Source organism: Apodemus sylvaticus, chromosome 3 (genome assembly GCF_947179515.1).
Source record: "Apodemus sylvaticus chromosome 3, mApoSyl1.1, whole genome shotgun sequence".
Lineage (NCBI taxonomy): Eukaryota > Metazoa > Chordata > Mammalia > Rodentia > Muridae > Apodemus > Apodemus sylvaticus.
The window spans coordinates 102040953-102062529 of record NC_067474.1 but is presented as its reverse complement, the minus strand read 5'-3'; the positions used below and the strand labels follow the sequence as shown (position 1 = coordinate 102062529).

The window sequence follows — 21577 nt, the reverse complement described above, 5'->3', positions numbered from 1 at the left end:
TTTATTGATACTACAAAAGCATGTAAAAAACACATTGTATAATCATTGTCAAATCAAATTCAAAAGAATAACCACATCCCACAAAGAATCAAGAATTACAATTGTTCCCCAAAATTCAAGCTTCTCTATTCCCAGGCCTATAACCAAAATAATAATAATTACAAACATCATTATTTAAACTTTAACTTTAACTATTATACTTCAGAGATCAGAGCTCCGAGACCAGCTACTTACATTTCCTTGTGAAGCTCTAATGATAAATGACATGGGCAAAGCTGCCAGGCAGTGGCCAGAAAGAATCAAGTTAACCCTTAACTCCGTAGTTCTCCTAGCTTTCCACTTCTACACATTGCACACAATGACGCTCCTAAGAGTCCCAGTGTTTTGACTTAGTTTTACTAATATAAGATTTAATATAAGAGAAGACATATTCTCTACTTGTTTATCTAGGAACCACTCTCAAAGGTTGTGCAAAACTTATTTCACAACTTTAATAATTTTTTTCATTCTTTGGGGTCCCAATGTTGGCTCTAATTCATTTTCTAATAATTTTGTCAAACTTTCTTTGCAAATCAAGCATTAATCTGGAACTACCATTGTGCAGTTATTGTATTGTTTCTAAGATGAGAACACACAGCGTGCACCTGGGCCATTAGGACTCTGCTGTGCTGTGCTGTGCTGTGCCCCATGCCTCAATTTTTAATTGTTTAAGAATCATTACATCAGGGAACATCTAGTTTCACAGAATTCACCAGAGCAGAATGTGAACGAAGTAAGAAAGTCAGATATAATAAAATAATTATGCACACCAAGGCCAACTGAAAAATAGTCTCACGCACAAATGAAATTGATACAGCCATTGTCCAGGGTTAAGGTTAGGAGAAATGGGAGCAGCTGTTGCTACAAAGAGCTGCTGAGGGCAACTGAAATGTCTCCATCCAGGCCTACTCCGGGCAGTCCCTTATTTCAGATGGTGGGTCACCTGGGGGGGGGGGTATTCTGGTTCTCAGGGTCCCAGATACCATCCTTTTCTACAAGGAGCTGCTGCGGGCTTCTGAGATGTCTCCACCCCAGTCTACTGCAGGCAGTCCCTGTCATTGTTTGTGTTCCCAGCAGGTCTTGTTCACTCAGCCATAGCCACCCTCAGTCCACATGAATAACTGCCCTGTTGTGTCTGAGAACATGGCTTTGCTGCAGTCCTCCACTGCCTCTGGCTCTTCCAATTCTTCTGGGCCTTCTTCTTCCCAAGGCCAGGAAATTAGCCCTTTGTTTTCTGCTCAGTGACTAGTTGTGAGTCTCTCTGTTCATTGGCATGCACTGCAAGAGGCTCCTGTGGTAAGCACTGGCCAGTGCAGGAATCCTCTCTTAGATGTCAGCTCTAATCTCTAACAGGTCTGTGACAGTAAGGACACAGCACTGCTCTTCTTTGTTATCTTCATGGCTCCACATATATTTTAAGTATGATATTTCTGAGAGAAATATTACCGGAAGTTTTTTATTTCATTGATACTGAAGATCACTTGAAAATATAGTCACTTTCATAGCATTCTTATTAATGGACTTGGATCTTGTCCTTTTTATCTTAGTAGCTAATAATTTTGCTACTACTTTGTCATTTAGATGACATCTCAGTTCCTTTTCCAGGTTTCATCTTCAATGAGATTGTAGTTTTGGTTCAGTGCCACAAACCAACACCAGTGTTTACTTTCTAGGAAAGTAGAAAAAAGAAATAGAACAGAATTGGAGATGTTGACCATCAAACCAACACCTCAGGAAAGAAGAAAGATGAATGGAAAGTACAGACAGTTGAAGCACCGAAAGCCCTTGCTGTCTGTCACAATTAACAGAACATCTCTGCCACAGATACACTGAGCATGGAAGATTAATCACTGAATTCAGTGTTCAATAAATATTGATGGCTGACAAATATATTATATAGGCATCAGTTTCTTAGGCTGAAACTGAATGTGGAATTACAGATAAATGCATATATTATACATGATATACTATGTGTATAATGTACAATAGCACTACAGACTATATATATCTATGTACATATGTGTGTGCACACACAGCTTTCTCTCTGACAGACTCCCAGTACCTCCCTGCTGTCCCACACCCATCTTTCACTGTCACTGTCCTTGTTTCCCCCTCCCTGATGCAGGACACCCCAGTGTGCCCCTCAGTCTCTCCTCATGACCCAGCTCTGCTCACCATACAACTGCTGTCTATTACATCTTGATTCATGACTGGAGTTTTTTTCTGAAATCACATAACCACCCTTGAAACCAGAATGAAGGAGTTCAAGGTTTGAATAAAACTATAATGCATAAGAATTTCCTCTTAATTTTAGTCCTTAAACAATGTTCTTCTAATGACCTAATGCTTTCTGCTTCAACAAAGAAAAATGAAAAACAAAAGAAGACAGAAAAAAGAAAGAGAAAAGGAAAGAAGGAAGAAATTAAGAAGAAAGAAGGTAAGAAAGGGAGAAAGGAAAAGGAAACCAAATGCTCAATTATGAGAAAAATTTAGAGAAGAGAGCCACCTACTGGCCTGGCCTGCAAAAAAAAACAATACAAGTGGGCAATTTCTTTACAGAATTGATCCCTGGCTGACTTTCCTTCATACTAAAACACCCTTCCCCAGAAGAACTGACTTTAGTCTGGAAGATTCCATTCCCTTCAAACTCGTCTTAGGAAGGGAAATCCTCTCAGGTCCGCAGGTCATGTCTTCTGAGCAATGGACAGATAAGTCTGTATAGAAAGTCCTTGTATCCTTTCCCTCTGGCCTCCTATAACCGGAGTTCTCTGGAGAAGGAGGGGGTCTGTATGCAGTCCCCTTAGTAGGGATTCCCAGCCAAACTCACATCGTATTGATCAATAGGTAATGCATTGGGAAACTGGGACAACCAACCCTGCTCTAGGAATGCTGTAAATAGCATTGAACCCACAGAAGAGATTCTTCACCTGCTGCTCTGCCTGCTGAGGCCAGCAACAGTGAGTTCAGTTAATGCACTGAATTATGACTGTCTTTTGATCTGTGACTTCAAGAGTTCAGGTAACCTACTCCACAATGGCACATCTACGTGGTGCAATGTGAATCTGTGTTCCAGGCATGGTCAATCTTAATTGATGCAGATTAACTTAGTTCATACTTCTATTGGGACAACAAGATCTGTGATTTATAAAGGCTTGGTTCAAGATAACAGAGGCTCTTGGCTCCTCAGTCTCTTAGAATTTAGAAGGACACTTGAACAGAGGAATATAATATGTATCTGTAGTAGAACTGCCAAGGAAATGCTACAACTGCGGTTCCTTCATTAGAGTAAGCTGTTAATTACAACAAATTCCTCTTTGATGTTTTGTTCTTCCCCTTAGTTTTATGATCATGAGAAAAAGTCTCTTTCTCTTCACATGATGAACATGCTAACATGAGTGTTTCTATGTCTGTCCTCACAGGGAGCAGAGGAATAAGTAAAAAAAAAAAAATCCATTATATGGACATATATTGGTGATCTGTGTATTTGCAGAAAATCAAATGATATCAAGGTGAGCTGTAGATCCGGTAATTGAAGTAGACTTTGTTGGGGATTGTAATAACTGAATAAATGGCTATTGTTGTGACAGCTAAACATGTTTCAAATATGACTCCTTGTATTGTTTCTTTGGTCATTATTTTTAGTGTAATCTTCATCACTTTCATGGTTACATAATAAAGAATGTTATCAATTAGTTCCACGTATCAGAAATACATAATGCCATATTGTATTTCACCCCTTTGAAATAACTTGTTTTTATTAAAGAAAATTTAGGAATCAATGTAACTGCCTGCAGTTACATCAAATGGGTTACCTAAAAGGGAAGCTGGGGAAGTATGGGAAGGCAGCAAAAAAGAGAGGGAGACCAAGGTAACACCTGCTATTCAAGGTCTCAATGTTTAATGAAGAATTCCTAATATGTATAGGCAGGGGGAAAAGTCTGGAAGCTTCTCAGCAGAATCAGTTCAGTTGCTCCACAAGTGGCTAGTTTTTTTCAGGAATCTGCAGGTCCTTGAAGAAGAACCTTCACCTTTGTCTGTGCACTCCACCCTAAGTGGAGGGCATTATGGCTAACACAGGAGTTCCCACTCAAAAGCTGGGAGAAGAACTTCACATATGGTCGATATCAAGTTCCTGCCAGGTGGCATGGCATCTCAAAAAGTCTCTCTACAAATCAAGTCACAGAAATGAAAGGACTGAGACAGGAGAATGCAGTAGGTAAAAAAGTACTGAGCTAGCCTTCCTGCACACATAAACAGACTTGATTCAATGCACACCCAGTTCACACAGAAAGGACTTTAGAGTCAGGAAGCATCACACAGCTGTCCATGAAGACATATCTGTGTACAGTAACACTGTAAGCTGGACACTGCCAAGTTTGCCAAGCTTCAGGAATGAGAGTATGAATATGGTCATATCCACTTCTCTTTGTCTACTATTCCTGAGTTACAGTGACCAATACTAACTGTTGTAGTGCAACATGATATTTTACAGACAGAGGGAAAAGAAAAAATGTCTTCTGGGAATAATGGACCTCCCCATATATTTAGAAGTTTATTTCTTAAACTCTTCTATTTGCTTATAGCTGAGACATGGCCTAACCAAACAAATATAGATATGTTAGAATCTATCTTATAACAAAAAATTCTACTTTGCTTTGCTCCAACCATTTATGCTATTATGGTAAAAAAAAAAAAAAAGGTATTCCAGAAATTCCAGTCATAGGTTCTAGTCTACTACCTTTCATGGCAGATAGTTTCCAAACAATAGCCCAGACTAAAGATATTTACATCTGAAAAATCTTATGAGGTCCCTGCCAGAAAGATGAGTATTTGGGCAAGGTAGAATTTACATTTGAGTTGGTACCTAGCTACCTCTCCCACAAGTTAATCTAGTTCAGCCTGTTGACTCTTGATTTTGCTTGCAGACAGGCTATCTCAGGCCCACCTGAATAGCAAGGGAAGCTTCATGAGGAACTGGCCTTTTGTGTTACAGGCCTCACACAGGGAGCCCTTAAGGAAAACAACCTTTCTTGGCTTATCCAGGTGTGATTCAGGATACAGTTTATACTTACTAACTCAGAGAGACTAAATTGAGTCACAGAGAGAGAGAGAGAGAGAGAGAGAGAGAGAGAGAGAGAGAGAGAGAGAGAGAGTCAGAGAGACATACAGAGAAAATACATACTTTTGATTTACAGAGAGGCAATAGATTCTCTCTACCTAAGAGAGAGACACTCAGAGGAGAAATGAGTTAGTTAATTCATCAAGCTACAGCCAATTAGCTTTACCAGGCTAGAGGCTAGAGACTGCTACCGGAGCTAACCATTAGAGCCGATCGCCCAGGGCCCACGATGGCCCCAAGCATGGCACAGAGAAGAGTGCAACTGGCAGACTAGACAAAAGGACTCTTAAAAGACAGCGCAAGCAAGACAGCTTCTCAAGTTCTATAATGTCGCCATTTTCGCCAGGAGGCTAGGCATGAGAATGACAGGAGGCTAGGCATGAAAACCCTCTTTCTTCAGCTCCCAAGCTGGCATGACATCGAGACCAAGACGAAGAAGCAGTTTAGTCACATGAACCCTGGACTTTGGATAAATACCCTGTATTGCCCGAGAAAGCCTAGCTAGCCTTTTACAAATGTATATGATAGTTAATTCGAGATATTGACTGGACTGGACTTTGAAAGATACCCGAGAAATACACTCAGATTTTAAACCACCTCTGTGGTCATGTCAGTTTGTCATGTTTCCACTGGACCTGTGTCTTCCTGGACCAAGGAACCCTGGTTCCCCCACGGCAGACCCCCACACGGTCTGTAATAGCTGGTGCCTGAACAGGGACATTGGACAGGTAATCTTTAATTTTCTTTCATTTTTCTCAAGGTACAGGCTGGATCTCGCTAAGGGAACTGCAGTCCCATCGATAAAGGATAATCGGTTAAGCGGTGAGTAATCTGTTTTGTAATAACATGGGGCAATCTAAGTCAAAGCAGGAATGAATGCTTCTTTCAATATTTAAGTAAAAAAGAAACAATGCAGGGCTATGTAAAGGCCTATATAGATGCCCCACCAGCAAAGGTTCTAGGGATAGCCTATGCTGCAGCTTTGAAAGGACAGGAATTCAGCGCCAGTGTTAAACATATACATGGAGGAGGAAGAGACTCCCCCAGCCTCACTTATTATAAGTGTAGGAAATAAGGACATATGCAGAGACAATGTCCAAGAGATATGAGAGATATGAGTGCTCCTCCGGGAGCTTGCCCTCATTGCCAAAAGGGCAGACATTGGAAAGATAAATGCTAATCCAAGTTCTACAAAAATAGAACAACCCCTTTCAGGGAAAGAGAAAGGGGAAAACTCAGCTTAGTTTTTCAAGTCAGGGGCACTCTCAGTCCGGAACTCATAAGCGAGGAGAAAAATGTTAATACATCAGAGAGTTCTCTAATATGGGAGAACTTTAGACATATATCCACAGCTTGTAAGACCTGATTCAGACAAAAAGAAAAAGGGCTTAAAAATAGGCATTTGTCCGCAGCCTCCAAGAGCTGCTTTAAGAAATTCTAAAAAGGAAAAAGTAAAAAAGAAAGAAAATAGATATAATTGGATGCATAAACAAGCTTGCTTCTCTTTATGTATCATCGTCTGTCCTTGGTGCACCATGTCTACATGTATGTTCATGTCCCATTCGTGTGTTTGTATGAATGACTGTATATGTTTCATGTTTAAAAATAAAGGATAAAAACTTCATCTACTGGAGGTCTAATTTTTAATCTAGCCACAGTTTACAGAGTGGAGACTGATCTAAGTGTCCCGTACTTAGCCAGGAGACAAATATAGTTAGAGAGAGAGTTATTTTAAAAGGGAGCTAGCAGCCTTAGGCCTAAGACAAATGGATTAATGGTTGTTTTTTCTAAAGAAAAATCTCTACTATTATGGTTTTTGGTTCAAAATGCTTTTTATTCTTTCGAAATTACAACTGGAAAAAAATTGTTTGGTTTAAATTTATGAGGTTCATGTAATCGCTCTATTGTTTATAAATAGTCTTAAAGGTATAAGTATATTTTGCATGTCTTGACTATATTAAGTTTTGGCCTATAAGCCATTACACATGATTTAAAAGATATAATATAGATAACAAAAAGTTAGTTTAAAATCGATAGTTCAAGATGGTGACCATCTTAAATAACACATGGCATGATGCAACCCAGGAAATACAGGCCTTTAAGATGTTTTTAAATTGGGATGGCATTTTATGTGAATCTTATCCTAGAAATTAGACTTGTAAAAAATAAGATTAAAAATAAAGTCTTCTCTCCGGAGGACCCTGCTATACCTCTCCTGGGCAGTCTGGTAAAGGCCTACATTTTTAACATATTTTGTAATTAAGATGATTTTTAAAATGATAAAGGTTAAAATACAACTATGCCCAATATGGGCCCCAGCTCCACCTCGAGGGGTGTGGTTCCCCCCACACACAAGGCATTTTCGCCTCAGCAGCTTCTAATAGCCAATTTTAAACTAATATAGATCAAGAAAATCTAACTGTTTAATTAAGACAAAGCATAAATTTCTGGCCAAGAGAATATTTTGAAAAATTCATACAGACAATTCAAATATAGCCTTCTGACAATCACTTAATTCAGCCACAATTCATACAGGGGGCGGAGTTAAGCCAAGCTGCAGCGAGCCTGGCTAGAGAAAAGATGGTTTAATTTTCTTAAAGAGACAGTAGCGGATCAACATAGTTAAAATGGCCATTTTGCCAAAAGCAATATACAGATTCAATGCAATACCCATTAAAATCCCAACTCAATTCTTCACAGAGTTAGAAAGAGCAATTCTCAAATTCATCTGGAATAACAAAAAACCCAGGATAGCTAAAACTATTCTCAGCAACAAAAGAAATTCTGGGGGAATCAGTATCCCTGACCTCAAGCAATACTACAGAGCAATAGTGTTAAAAACTGCATGGTATTGGTACAGTGACAGGCAGGAGGATCAATGGAACAGGATTGAAGATCCAGAAATAAACCCCCACACCTATGGCCACTTGATCCTCGACAAAGGGGCTGAAAACATCCAATGGAAAAAAGATAGCCTTTTCAACAAATGGTGCTGGTTCAACTGGAGGTCAGCATACAGAAGAATGCGAATTGATCCGTCTTTGTCTCCTTGTACTAAGCTCAAATCCAAATGGATCAAGGACCTCCACATAAGGCCAGACACTCTGAAGCTAATAGAAAAGAAACTGGGGAAGACCCTTGAGGACATGGGTACAGGGAGAAAGTTTCTGAACAGAACACCAATAGCATATGCTCTAAGATCAAGAATTGACAAATGGGACCTCATAAAATTACAAAGTTTCTGTAAGGCAAAGGACAACATCAAAAGGACAAATCGGCAACCAACAAATTGGGAAAAGATCTTCACCAATCCTACATCAGATAGAGGGCTAATATCCAATATATATAAAGAACTCAAGAAGTTAGACTCCAGAAAACCAAACAACCCTATTAAAAAATGGGGTACAGAGTTAAACAAAGAATTCTCACCTGAAGATGGTGGAGAAGCATCTTAAAAAATGCTCAACTTCATTAGTCATTAGGGAAATGCAAATCAAAACAACCCTGAGATTTCACCTTATACCAGTCAGAATGGCTAAGATTAAAAATTCAGGAGACAGCAGGTGTTGGCGAGGATGTAGAGAAAGAGGAACACTCCTCCACTGCTGGTGGGGCTGCAAATTGGTACAACCACTCTGGAAATCAGTCTGGCAGTTCCTCCAAAAACTGGGCACCTCACTTCCAGAAGATCCTGCTATACCAATCCTGGGCATATACCCAGAGGATTCCCCACCATGTAATAAGGATACATGCTCTACTATGTTCATAGCAGCCCTATTTATAATTGCCAGATGCTGGAAAGAACCCAGGTATCCCTCAACAGAAGAGTGGATGCAAAAAATGTGGTATATCTACACAATGGAGTACTATTCAGCCATTAGAAACAATGAATTCATGAAATTCTTAGGCAAATGGATGGACCTAGAGAACATCATACTAAGTGAGGTAACCCAGACTCAAAAGGTGAATCATGGTATGCACTCACTAATAAGTGGATATTAACCTAGAAACCTGGAATACCCAAAACAGAATCTACACATCAAATGAGGTACAAGAAGAAAGGAAGAGTGGCCCCTTGTTCATGAAAGACTCAGTGAAGCAGTATTCAGCAAAACCAGAACGGGGAAGTGGGAAGGGGTGGGTGGGAGGACAGGGTGAGAGAAGGGGGCTTATGGGACTTTCTGGGGGGGGGCTAGGAAAGGGGAAATCATTTGAAATGTAAATAAAAAATATATCGAATTAAAAAAAGGAAAAAAAAAGAATTGACAAATAGGACCTCATAAAATTACAAAGTTTCTGTACGGCAAAGGACACCATCAAAAGGACAAATCGGCAACCAACAAATTGGGAAAAGATCTTCCCTACATCAGATAGAGGGCTAATATCCAATATATATAAAGAACTCAAGAAGTTAGACTCCAGAAAACCAAACAACCCTATTAAAAAATGGGGTACAGAGTTAAACAAAGAATTCTCACCTGAAGATGGTGGAGAAGCATCTTAAAAATGCTCAACTTCATTAGTCATTAGGGAAATGCAAATCAAAACAACCCTGAGATTTCACCTTACACCAGTCAGAATGGCTAAGATTAAAAATTCAGGAGACAGCAGGTATGGAGAGGGTGTGGAGAAAGAGGAACACTCCTCCACTGCTGGTGGGGTTGCAAATTGGTACAACCACTCTGGAAAGCAGTCTGGCGGTTCCTCAGAAAACTGGGCACCTCACTTCCAGAAGATCCTGCTATACCACTCCTGGGCATATACCCAGAGGATTCCCCACCATGTAATAAGGATACATGCTCTACTATGTTCATAGCAGCCCTATTTATAATTGCCAGATGCTGGAAAGAACCCAGGTATCCCTCAACAGAAGAATGGATGCAAAAAATGTGGTATATCTACACAATGGAGTACTATTCAACCATTAGAAACAATGAATTCATGAAATTCTTAGGCAAATGGATGGAGCTGGAGAACATCATACTAAGTGAGGTAACCCAGACTCAAAAGGTGAATCATGGTATGCACTCACTAATAAGTGGATATTAACCTAGAAAACTGGAATACCCAAAACATAATCCACACATCAAATGAGGTACAAGAAGAACGGAGGAGTGGCCCCTTGTTCTGAAAAGACTCAGTGAAGCAGTATAGAGCAAAATCATAACAGGGAAGTGGGAAGAGTTGGGTGGGAAAACAGGGGGAGGGAAGGGGACTGATGGAACTTTCAGGGAGTGGGGGTCCAGAAAAGGGGAAATCATTTGAAATATAAATAAATATATCAATAAATTAAAAAAAAAAGAGAGACAGTAGCAAAGGCTCCCTCCCTGGCCCGACGGCCAAGTCAATCCAGACTCAAGTTGTTTAAGAGTACAGCTTAAAGCAAATAATAAACTTCATATAAGGCTAATAATGTCCAACACCAGAGAAAGGGGCCAACACTATAATGCCCTCCGAGAGGGGATATACATATGTTCGTTTCAAAGAATGCTGGCGCCACAGTCTAAATCCTAGACCGACCTGTACAACCTGCGCTGACAGAGACAAGACTGCATGGGCTTTCACTGGATGTGAAGAGACTGCCTACGTGGATGCAGGTAAATAAATTTAATGAGAGGATATAGATTTGGTGGCTGCTCGAATGCAGCTACAGACTCTTGAGTTTGTTTTCCTTACATCATATGATTAATTGTAATACATATAGACTTACTGGTTATGTTAACTTAGCAGGTATAGTTCCTATGGGTTGTCTTTTCACTGCTTATAAAACTTTTCGTTCTGAGGTTCCAGATGAGATGCCTCCAGTGAAAGTACCCCCATACCATAGAAGGTCTATGTGAGAGATTAAAATAAAGATTTTGGGAAATGCTTATAATAACCGTATCAGAAGCTATTCCTTTAGAATCATGTGTTTTGGGAGTATAGGGATCAAGATAAAATGTAACAATATCCATTAAGAAATATGAGACCGAGTTGGCTTATATGTAAGTTATTAAATGTGAGCTATTCTCCCTCAGATAATATTTTAAAATGTTTCCAGGACTATTCATACTTTGCTGCAACTGATATAGTTTATTTAAAGAGGTCTCAAGAATCTAGACACATTCCTATGGCAATTAGATCCTATTTAGATTATCTCTATAGCTATAGACTTACTAGAAGACCTACAGATTTGATAATTACTAGATTGGAACAATCCTATGAGGTTCACTGTTCCAAATGTGTTATCACTAATTGTGTTGATCATAAATTAGCTAAGTCTTATCCACTCATTTTTAGACTAGTCTTTTCCTCCATCTCTACTGCCAAAAGAGATATATATGTTCTTCAATTTTTTTTTAATTTTTTTTAATTTTTTTTAATTCGGTATATTTTTTATTTACATTTCAAATGATTTCCCCTTTCCTAGCCCCCCCACTCCCAAAAAGTCCCATAAGCCCCCTTCTCTCCCCCTGTCCTCCCACCCACCCCTTCCCACTTCCCCGTTCTGGTTTTGCTGAATACTGCTTCATTGAGTCTTTCCAGAACTAGGGGCCACTCTTCCTTTCTTCTTGTACCTCATTTGATGTGTAGATTATGTTTCGGGTAATCCAGGTTTCTAGGTTAATATCCACTTATTAGTGAGTGTATACCATGATTCATCTTTTGAGTCTGGGTTACCTCACTTAGTATGATGTTCTCTAGGTCCATCCATTTGCCTAAGAATTTCATGAATTCATTGTTTCTAATGGCTGAATAGTACTCCATTGTGTAGATATACCACATTTTTTGCATCCACTCTTCTGTTGAGGGATACCTGGGTTCTTTCCAGCATCTGGCAATTATAAATAGGGCTGCTATGAACATAATAGAGCATGTATACTTATTACATGGTGGGGAATCCTCTGGGTATATGCCCAGGATTGGTATAGCAGGATCTTCTGGAAGTGAGGTGCCCAGTTTTCTGAGGAACCGCCAGATTGCTTTCCAGAGTGGTTGTACCAATTTGCAGCCCCACCAGCAGTGGAGGAGTGTTCCTCTTTCTCCACACCCTCTCCAACACATGCTATCTCCGGAATTTTTAATCTTAGCCATTCTGACTGGTGTAAGGTGAAATCTCAGGGTTGTTTTGATTTGCATTTCCCTAATGACCAATGAAGTTGAGCATTTTTTAAGATGCTTCTTCAGATGTTCTTCAGGTGAGAATTCTTTGTTTAACTCTGTACCCCATTTTTTTAATAGGGTTGTTTGGTTTTCTGGAGTCTAACTTCTTGAGTTCTTTATAAATATTGTATATTAGCCCTCTATCTGATGTAGGATTGGTGAAGATCTTTTCCCAATTTGTTGGTTGCCGATTTGTCCTCTTGATGGTGTCCTTTGCCTTACAGAAACTTTGTAATTTTATGAGGTCCCATTTGTCAATTCTTGATCTTAGAGCATACGCTATTGGTGTTCTGTTCAGAAACTTTCTCCCTGGACCGATGTCCTCAAGGGTCTTCCACAGTTTATTTTCTATTAACTTCAGAGTGTCTGGCTTTATGTGGAGGTCCTTGATCCATTTGGATTTGAGCTTAGTACAAGGAGACAAGGATGGATCAATTCGCATTCTTCTGCATGCTGACCTCCAGTTGAACCAGCACCATTTGTTGAAAAGGCTATCTTTTTTCCATTGGATGTTTTCAGCCTCTTTGTCGAGGATCAAGTGGCCATAGGTGTGTGGGTTCATTTCTGGATCTTCAATCCTGTTCCATTGATCCTCCTGCCTGTCACTGTACCAATACCATGCAGTTTTTAACACTATTGCTCTGTAGTATTGCTTGAGGTCAGGGATACTGATTCCCCCAGAATTTCTTTTGTTGCTGAGAATAGTTTTAGCTATCCTGGGTTTTTTGTTATTCCAGATGAATTTGAGAATTGCTCTTTCTAACTCTGTGAAGAATTGAGTTGGGATTTTGATGGGTATTGCATTGAATCTGTATATTGCTTTTGGCAAAATGGCCATTTTAACTATATTGATTCTACCGATCCATGAGCATGGGAGGTTTTCCCATTTTTTGAGGTCTTCGTCCATTTCCTTCTTCAGAGTCTTGAAGTTCTTGTCATACAGATCTTTCACATGACTCTTACCAAACATGTTCTTCAATTTTTAAACTAAAAAGGGTGAGATGCCACGGTGGCCCAGTGAAAGTCTGTAAACACAGTAATATTTTAACTAAGGGAGGAAGTCCACCTAATGATCTGGCCCACATCCTAGCTAAATCAGTGAGCTTGAAGGCCACTGAGGCACTGTGAGGAAGGCATCAGGAAGAGAGTGATTGTGTGTACTTGACACCCATCTCTGTCTTCCATACACACACACACACACACACACACACACACACACACATGCACAGGCCAGCACATCTAAGACTCTTTGCACTTGCTGATAAGTTGAAGCCTATTCACCACTTTCTCAATTATCATATTAAGTGTATCAAGTCATATATCAAGGTCCTTGATGCTAGGCTGTTCAGTTTTTGACAGGATGAGGAATGTGGATCAATTTTCATTCTTTTAGGGGCAGCCATCTAATTAGATGAGCACCATTTGTTGAAGATCATTTCTTAATTCCAGTGTGTACTTTTGTATTCTTTTTTTTTTTTTTGCTAAAAATGAGATGTCAGTAAGTGTAAGGAATTGTGGCTAGGTCTTCTATTCTATTGCATAAACCAATCGTTTGTTTATATTTCAATCCTATGCTCTTTTTAGCATCATAGGTTTCTGATAAAGTGTGAGTTCAAGGCTGGTGACATCTGAACCAGTTCTTTTATTTTTCAGTATTGCTATAGACTGTGTACTACTTCATGAATAATAAATAGTTAATTTTAATTAACTGTACCATATAGTTGCTATACAATCTACATGTTTTAGATTGTAAAATCCCTATTGTACACACATGCTGTGTGTTCACATTTGTATGTCTGTTTAGTGGGGCCAGATGTCAATCAATGTCAGGTTTTTACCTCATTTTCTTTGACAGGATCTCTCCCTTAAGCCAGGGATCACCATTGCTGCCAGACTGACTGAGAGCTTGTGATGGCTGTTCTTGGATGTCAACCCGACTAAATGTGGAATTAACTGAAAGCCCAAAAGGTAGGCGCACACCTGTGATCTAATTTTGTTTCCCTTGAAGTGGGAACACCCACTTCTAATCAGGACCTCTAAAATGGGAAGGCACAACTTTAATTCAGATCTTTGAGGTGTGAAGACTCAGCTCTATGATGAGCCAGGCGTTCTGCTGGAAGTCTATGTAAGTACATGAAGGAAAGATGCTTTTGCTGTTTGTGTGCTTTTTCCTTGTTAGAAGTTTGTTCCTTCTAAGTGGCATTGGAGCCTAATTTTATGGGAATCTGGCACATAGTGAATACCAGCTAAGAAATCCACCCGAGTGAACAATTACTGGATTCTTTGAACTTACACTCATAGGCAGACATTTTCTGAGTTGGTTGGACCCCATCCTGTACGTCATTTTAACACCACACAATGACAAACACATAACCATACACCTACACCTACACATACACTTACACATACAAATACACATACATGTGTGTGTATAGTTTTCATACAAACATTTACATATGTATGTATAGAGATAATAAAAAAGAATTTCTGTAAATTCAACTACTGTGGAAAACACTGACTAGTGCAGTATTTCAGGTACATGTCTATGTTTCCTCTTCAGGGTCAGCATAACAGGCATACACTCCTCTATAGCACTTTACTTGGATTCTGAGACACCTGAATTCTGCTGCAATTCCTGCAACAAAGTTCCTGACTCACCTATCTCCCCATTGTATATTTTATTTATTAACTATGTCTCCAAAAATTTACAATACTTGTATTTGCAAAAGTATGAGCCATTGGGACATTTAGGGGAAAAAAAGGTGACAAATCATGATTCTGGTATTTGACTTGTAAAAAAAAAAGGGAGATTGTGTTGTTCACTTCAGGAAATGAAATAAGTAAGGCAGAGTTTCTGAATCTTAAGTTTATTGAGCTGGACCAGTCGTGCTGGATTTTTAACCCTGTGAAATGACACAAAGAGAAAAGTAGTAAAATGAGTGTTTCCAAGTAGACACTGTGGTGTGAAAACTGGTCAGTTGGGATTATAAATCAACTGGGTTTTCTTTTGTCAGGTGCTTTGGAGTCAAGAAAGTGTAAGACCCTGGTAGATTTCTGAGAGGAAAAGCAAAGTTCTGAATTGCTTGAAAAATATTTGAAAGACATAATCAGAGTCTGAATTGCTTGAAAAAGATTTGAAAGACATAATCAGAGTTGTAGGTAACTACAAGATCGTGTACAAATAAAATAAAAATCAGAACAATATTTCATGCAATGAAAGAAAAAATTATAGACAAGTTGCTGTAAACACAGAGAAGGAATCTTACACTTGGAGAATTCATTGTGTCAAAGAGAAATCCAGACAGGTTCACAGCACACATGAGATGCCTTTGTCACAAATGAGTGAGCTTGTGAATGTGTAATTGTGTGTGAAAGAGAGAAAGATAGTGAGAGAGAGAGAGAGAGAGAGAGAGAGAGAGAGAGAGAGAGAGAGAGAGAGAGAGGAGAGTCTATAAAAGGGAGGGACAGAGGGAGAGAGAGAGAAAGATAGAGAGAGCACGCATGCACAAGGCTGCAATGTTGTGAATGTTGTATGAGGGCTCCTGTACATGCGCTGGTTCTCTACTGCATCTGTGGGTTCTAGGAATCACACTCAGCTCAGCTAGTTTAACAGCAAGCCTTTTTAGACCTTGCATCCTCCTGGTGGCACCAAAGAATTAGATATATAACTAATATACAGTGATATATATATATGAATTTATATTACATTTAATGAAAACAACATTAAGAACCCAATTTTGGGACTTTAAAATATTTCAACATATACCTTTATTTCAATGTATATTAACTGAGAGAAATTTGTAAATATATCTTATATTATGATTTAAATACTTTGTAAGCAATATAAGTAAAATAAAAATGTAAAATAAATTTAGGTACATTTATGAAATTTTCTACAGGAAATTTTGATTTACAATAAATTTGTAATTTTCGAAAAAAGACAGTTTATTGGTGCTGTAACAGCTAATGGAAATTCAAATTAGAAAAAGAAAAAGTGTAAAACAGCTTTTGTAGGGAGCAGTGAAAGAGGAAGCAATAATGAAAGCAGCATGGTTTAGAAAAACGCCCAGACACAGGAGATGTGAGTTAAAGAGAGTGAAAGGACAACTGGAAAGTTAGAGGAGGGCATTCAGAAAGGAAAAACTAGTGTTTGCCTATTTAAGATGCATCCACACAGGATGGTCTTCAGAAAACCTAGAGGGGAAGGATCAGGACAAAACAGTCCAGAAGACCATTAGCATTGGCAACGTTCACCATGGCTAGGCTCTGTGCTTTCCTTATGGTCCTGATGGTGTTGAACTACTGGTCAACCTGCCCTCTTGGATGTGACCTGCCAAGACTCATAACCTCAGGAACAAGAGAGTCTTGACACTCCTGGCACAAATGAGGACACTCTCCCCTCTCTCCTGCCTGCAGGACAGGAAGGACTTTGGATTCCCCCAGGAGAAGGTGGATGCCCAGCAGATGCAGAAGGCTCAAGCCATCCCTGTCCTGAGTGAGCTGACCCAGCAGGTCTTGACCCTCTTCACATCAAAGGACTCATCTGCTGCTTGGGATGCAGCCCTCCTAGACTCACTCTGCAATGACCTCCACCAGCAGTTCAATGACCTACAAGGCTGTATGATGCAGCCAGTTGGGGTACAGGAACCTCCCCTGACCCAGGACTCCCTGCTGGCTGTGAGGAAATACTTCCACAGAATCACTGTTTATCTGAGAGAGAAGAAACACAGTCCCTGTGCCTGGGAGGTGATCAGAGAAGAAGTCTGGAGATCCCTGTCTTCCTCAGCCATGTTGCTGAGTGAGGAGAAAGAATGAGTCCTGAGACAAAGTATGGAGAGTACTTTTCTGGACTAGAACACTGCACCTCACTGCTCTGATTCTGCCATCTCAAAACTGTCACTCATTTTGACAGGATTTCAAACTATTTGCCTAAATATTTCTGAAAAGACATTTGTTCTCTTCCCATTCATTTCTATGTATGTATGTATCTATGTATGTATGTATGTATGTATGCATGCTTGTACACATTCATTTATCTATTTATTTATATATTTACGTGTTTATCTATTCACTTATTAACTATGTGATATAACATATTGTAGCATAATTTGGTAGTTATTTTTTATAAATCATTACTAAATGTAACTTGTCTTATTTGTTCATTTTTAATTATTTAAAATTTTTACATTGTTTACATTCATATTTTTCTTTTTTCTTTTATATTTTTATCAAATATCGTCTTCATTTACATTGCCAATGGTAAAACCTTTCCCAATAACCCCCCCTCCCTTAAGACGCTCTCCCCCCTCCCCCTCTTCCTTCCCCCTGCCTCCACTTATATGCCTGACCACCCAACACACTCCCTCCCCCCCCCCCCCCCGGCTCAGTTTCCCTTTGTTCAGAACGCTGTTGAGCCTTTACCTGACCAAGGACCATTCCTCCTACTGATGCCCAACAAGGCCTTCCTCTGCCACATTTTTGGCTGGAATCATGTGTGCCCCTTGGATGATAGTTCAGTCCCTGGAAATCTTGGGACGTCTGGGTGGCCAAAATCATTGTTCTTTCCATGGGGCTGTAAACTCCTTCAGTTCCTCTGGACCATCCTCCAGCTCCTCCAGTGGTGATCCCATGCCCAGTCCAATAGTTGGTTGCTAGCATCTGCCTCTGTATTTGTAAGGTTCTAGCAGGGCCCCTCCTGAGAGTAGTCCATAGTAGTGTCAGGGTTTGTTGACTGTTTATAGGATGAATCCCCAGTCAGTCTCTGGGTGGCCTTTACTTTTGTTTCTGCTCCACACTTTGTCTCCCTTATTGCTCCTGTGACTATTTTGTCCCCTTTCTTAGAGGTACCGAAGAAGTACCCTCACTTAAGTCCTTTTTCTTCTTGAGCTTGGTGAATAGCAACTTCTATATTTTGAGCTCTTTGGCTAATACCCGCTTATTAGTGAGTGCATACCAAGTGTGTTCTTTTGTGATTGGGTTGCCTCACTCAGGATGATACTTTCTAGTTTCATCCTTTTGCCTAAGAATTTCATGAATTAATTGTTTTTAATAGCTGAATAGTATTCCATTGTGTATATATACCACATTTTCTGAATCCATTCCCCTGTTGAGGAAATCTAGGTTCTTTCCATCTTTTGGCTATTATAAATAAGGCAGCTGTGAACATAGTGGAGCATGTGTCCTTATTACATGTAGGAGCATCTTCTGGGTATATGTCCAGGAGTACTATAGCTGGGTCCACTGGTAGTACTATGTCTAATTTTCTGAGGAATTGCCAAACTGATTTCCAGCTTGCAATCCCACAAACAATGGAGAAGTGTTCCTTTTCCTCCACATCCTCTCCAGCATCTGCTGTCCCTTGGGTTTTTCATCTTAGCCATTCTGACTGGTGTGAGTTGGAAACTCAGGTTTGTTTTGATTTTCATTTCCCTGATAAGTAAGGATGATGAACATTTCTTTAGATGCTTCAGAGCCATTCGTGTTTCCTCAGTTGAAAATTTCCTGTTTAGCTCTGTACCACATTTTTTAAAAATGTATGAAGTATCCCTCATCTTTTTTGACAACTTTTGGTTGAAAGTCAATTTTATCCAATATAAGAATGGCCACTCTATCTTGTTTCTTGGGACCATTTGCTCGGAAAATTGTTTTCCAACCTTTGACTCTTAAATAGTGACTGTCTTTGTCACTGAAGTAGATTTTTGTATGCAGCAAAATGCTGGGTCCTGTTTACGTATTCAGTCTGTTAGTCTATCTTTTTTTTAGGGGAATTGAGACCATGGGTATTAAGAGATATTAAGGAAAAGTGATTGTAGCTTACTGTTATCTTATTAGTTAAAGGTGAAATTCTGGTTGTGTATCTATCTTCTTTGGTTTTGTTGAAAGATTACCTTGTTGATTTTTCTATGGTGTAGTTTGCTGCCTTGTGTTGGTATTTTCCACCCATTATCCTTTGCAGAGCTGGATTTGTGGAAAGATATTGTATAAATTTGCTTTTGCCATGGAATGTCTTGTTTTCTCCATCTATGGTAATTGAAAGTTTTTCTGGGTATAATAGTCTGGACTGACATTTATGTTCTCTTAGGGTTTGTATGATAGTCTCTGGTGTGAAGTCTGGTGTAATTCTGATAGTTCTGCCTTTATATTACTTGACCTTTTACTCTCACTGCTTTTAAAATTCTTTCTTTGTTAGTGCATTTAGTGTTTTGATTATTATATGACAGGAGGTATTTCTGCTCTGGTCCAATCTGTTTGGAGTTCTGTAGGCTTCTTGTATGTTCGTGGGCAACTCTCTCTTTAGGTTAGGGAAGTTTTCTTCCATAATTTTGCTGAAGATATTTGTTGGCCCTTTAAATTGTAAATCTTCACTCTCATCTATACCTATAATCCTTAGGTTTGGTCTTCTCATTGTGTCCTGGATTTCCTGGATGTTTTGGGTTACAAGCTTTTTGCATTTTGCATTTTCTTTGACTGTTGAATCAATGTTTTCTATGGAATCTTCAGCATGCAAGATTCTTTCTTCTATCACTTGTATTCTGTTGTTGATGCTTGCATCTATGGCTCCTGAATTCTTTCCAAGGTTTTCTATCTTTAGAGATGTCTTACTTTGTGATTTCTTCATTGATTCTATTTCCAGTTTCAGATCCTGGATAGTTTTGCTCAGTTCCTTCACTTGTTTGTTTGTTTGTTTTTTCCTGAAATTCTTTAAGGAATTTTTGTGATTCATCTTTAAGGGCTTCTATCTGTTGACCCATGTTCTCCTTTGTTTCTTTCAGGGATTTTTTTTTGTGATTCCCCCTTAAGGGCTTCTGCATGTTGACCCGTGTTCTTCCATAATTCCCTATGGGACTTTTGTATTGCCTCTTTAAGGGCTGCTACTTGTCCCATATTTCTTTAAGAGATTTTTGTGTTTCCTTTTTAAACGCTTCTACCTTTTGATTGATATTCTCTTCTCTTTCTTTGAGGATTTTTTGTGTTTCTACCTGTTGACCAGTGTTCTCTTGTATTTCTTTAAGGGACTTATTTATGTCCTTCTTGAAATCCTCCATCAGCAATATTAGATGTGATTTTAAAGCTAGCTCTTGCTTTTCTGATGCGATAGAGTTTGCAGGATTTGCTGCTGTGGGAGAACTGGGTTCTGATGGTGCCATGCTTCCTTGGTTTCTGTTGGTAATGGTCTTGCGTTTGCCTTTGGTCGTCTTGTTATCTCTGGTGTTAGTTGGTCTTGCTATCTCTATCTTCTCTGTCCTGCAGGCCTGTGTATCTACACTCCTGGGATTCCTTTTCTCTCCAATGCCCTGCAAACAGCTGGTTCTCCAGTCAGTATCAGGTGATGGGGTATCTCCTGTGGCAGACTTGGCAAGGGTCGAATACCCTGCTGGCTGCTATTTCTCAAATGTTCTGCTGCTGCCAGTTCTCAAATGCATTGCTAATGCTGGCTTTCGAATGTTCCGCTTTTACCAGTTCAAATACCTTACTGCTGTCAGTTCTCGAATGACCTGCTCCTGACCATTCTCTAAGGAGTATCAAGAAGTAGGCTCCTCCCACATAATCTGCTCCTGCCATTCTCTATCGAGTATCAGGAAGTGGGATATTCCTCTTGCCAGATATGGCACAGGTCTGACAGACGGGGCTTTTCTGGGGGGGTTGCTGGGTCATGAGTCCCAGAGTGGCTCTGGGCCTCTCGGGGTGAAGAGTGATTCTTACCAGATAATCTGCTCCTGCCAGATCTCTAGAGAGTATCTGGAAGTGGGATCTACCTTATGACAGATGTGGCACAGGTCTACCACAACCAACAGAACTGGGAAGTGGCAGTGGAGGAGGGAGGGGTATCCGGGAAGGAAGGGGAGTAGTATTCTGGGGGGTTGCTGGGTAATGAGTCCGAGTGGCTCTGGGCCTCTGGGGGTGAAGAGTGATTCTTACCAGATAATCTGCTCCTGCCAGATCTCTAGCAGTAGGATCTTCCTCTTGCCAGACGTGGCACAGGTCTACCACAAATGACAGAACAGGGCAGTGGCGACTGGCATGGTGTATTCTTGGTTATCAAAATTCTTGTATAGTTTTTAGTCGGTGAATAATCACAATGTGGGGAAAGCATGGTTCATACTATATACTCTCAATTACCCAAGTGTATGTACGCTTGCAAGATCTAGAAGGACACATCAAGCTGAGCTGCTTGAGACTGAGTGACTTTCATCTTGCTTTCTTGTGTTTTGTTTCCTGTAATGCACATATTAAAAAAAATAAAAGCATCTTTAAAAATAAATGAAATAAGATAAA

At 39.7% G+C, this 21577-nt stretch overlaps 1 pseudogene; it reads left to right on the top strand.

The window, feature by feature from the left end:
* The first annotated feature begins 16556 nt into the window (after positions 1-16556).
* Positions 16557-17116, top strand: LOC127679969 (interferon alpha-12-like; annotated as a pseudogene).
* Positions 17117-21577: the final 4461 nt, after the last annotated feature.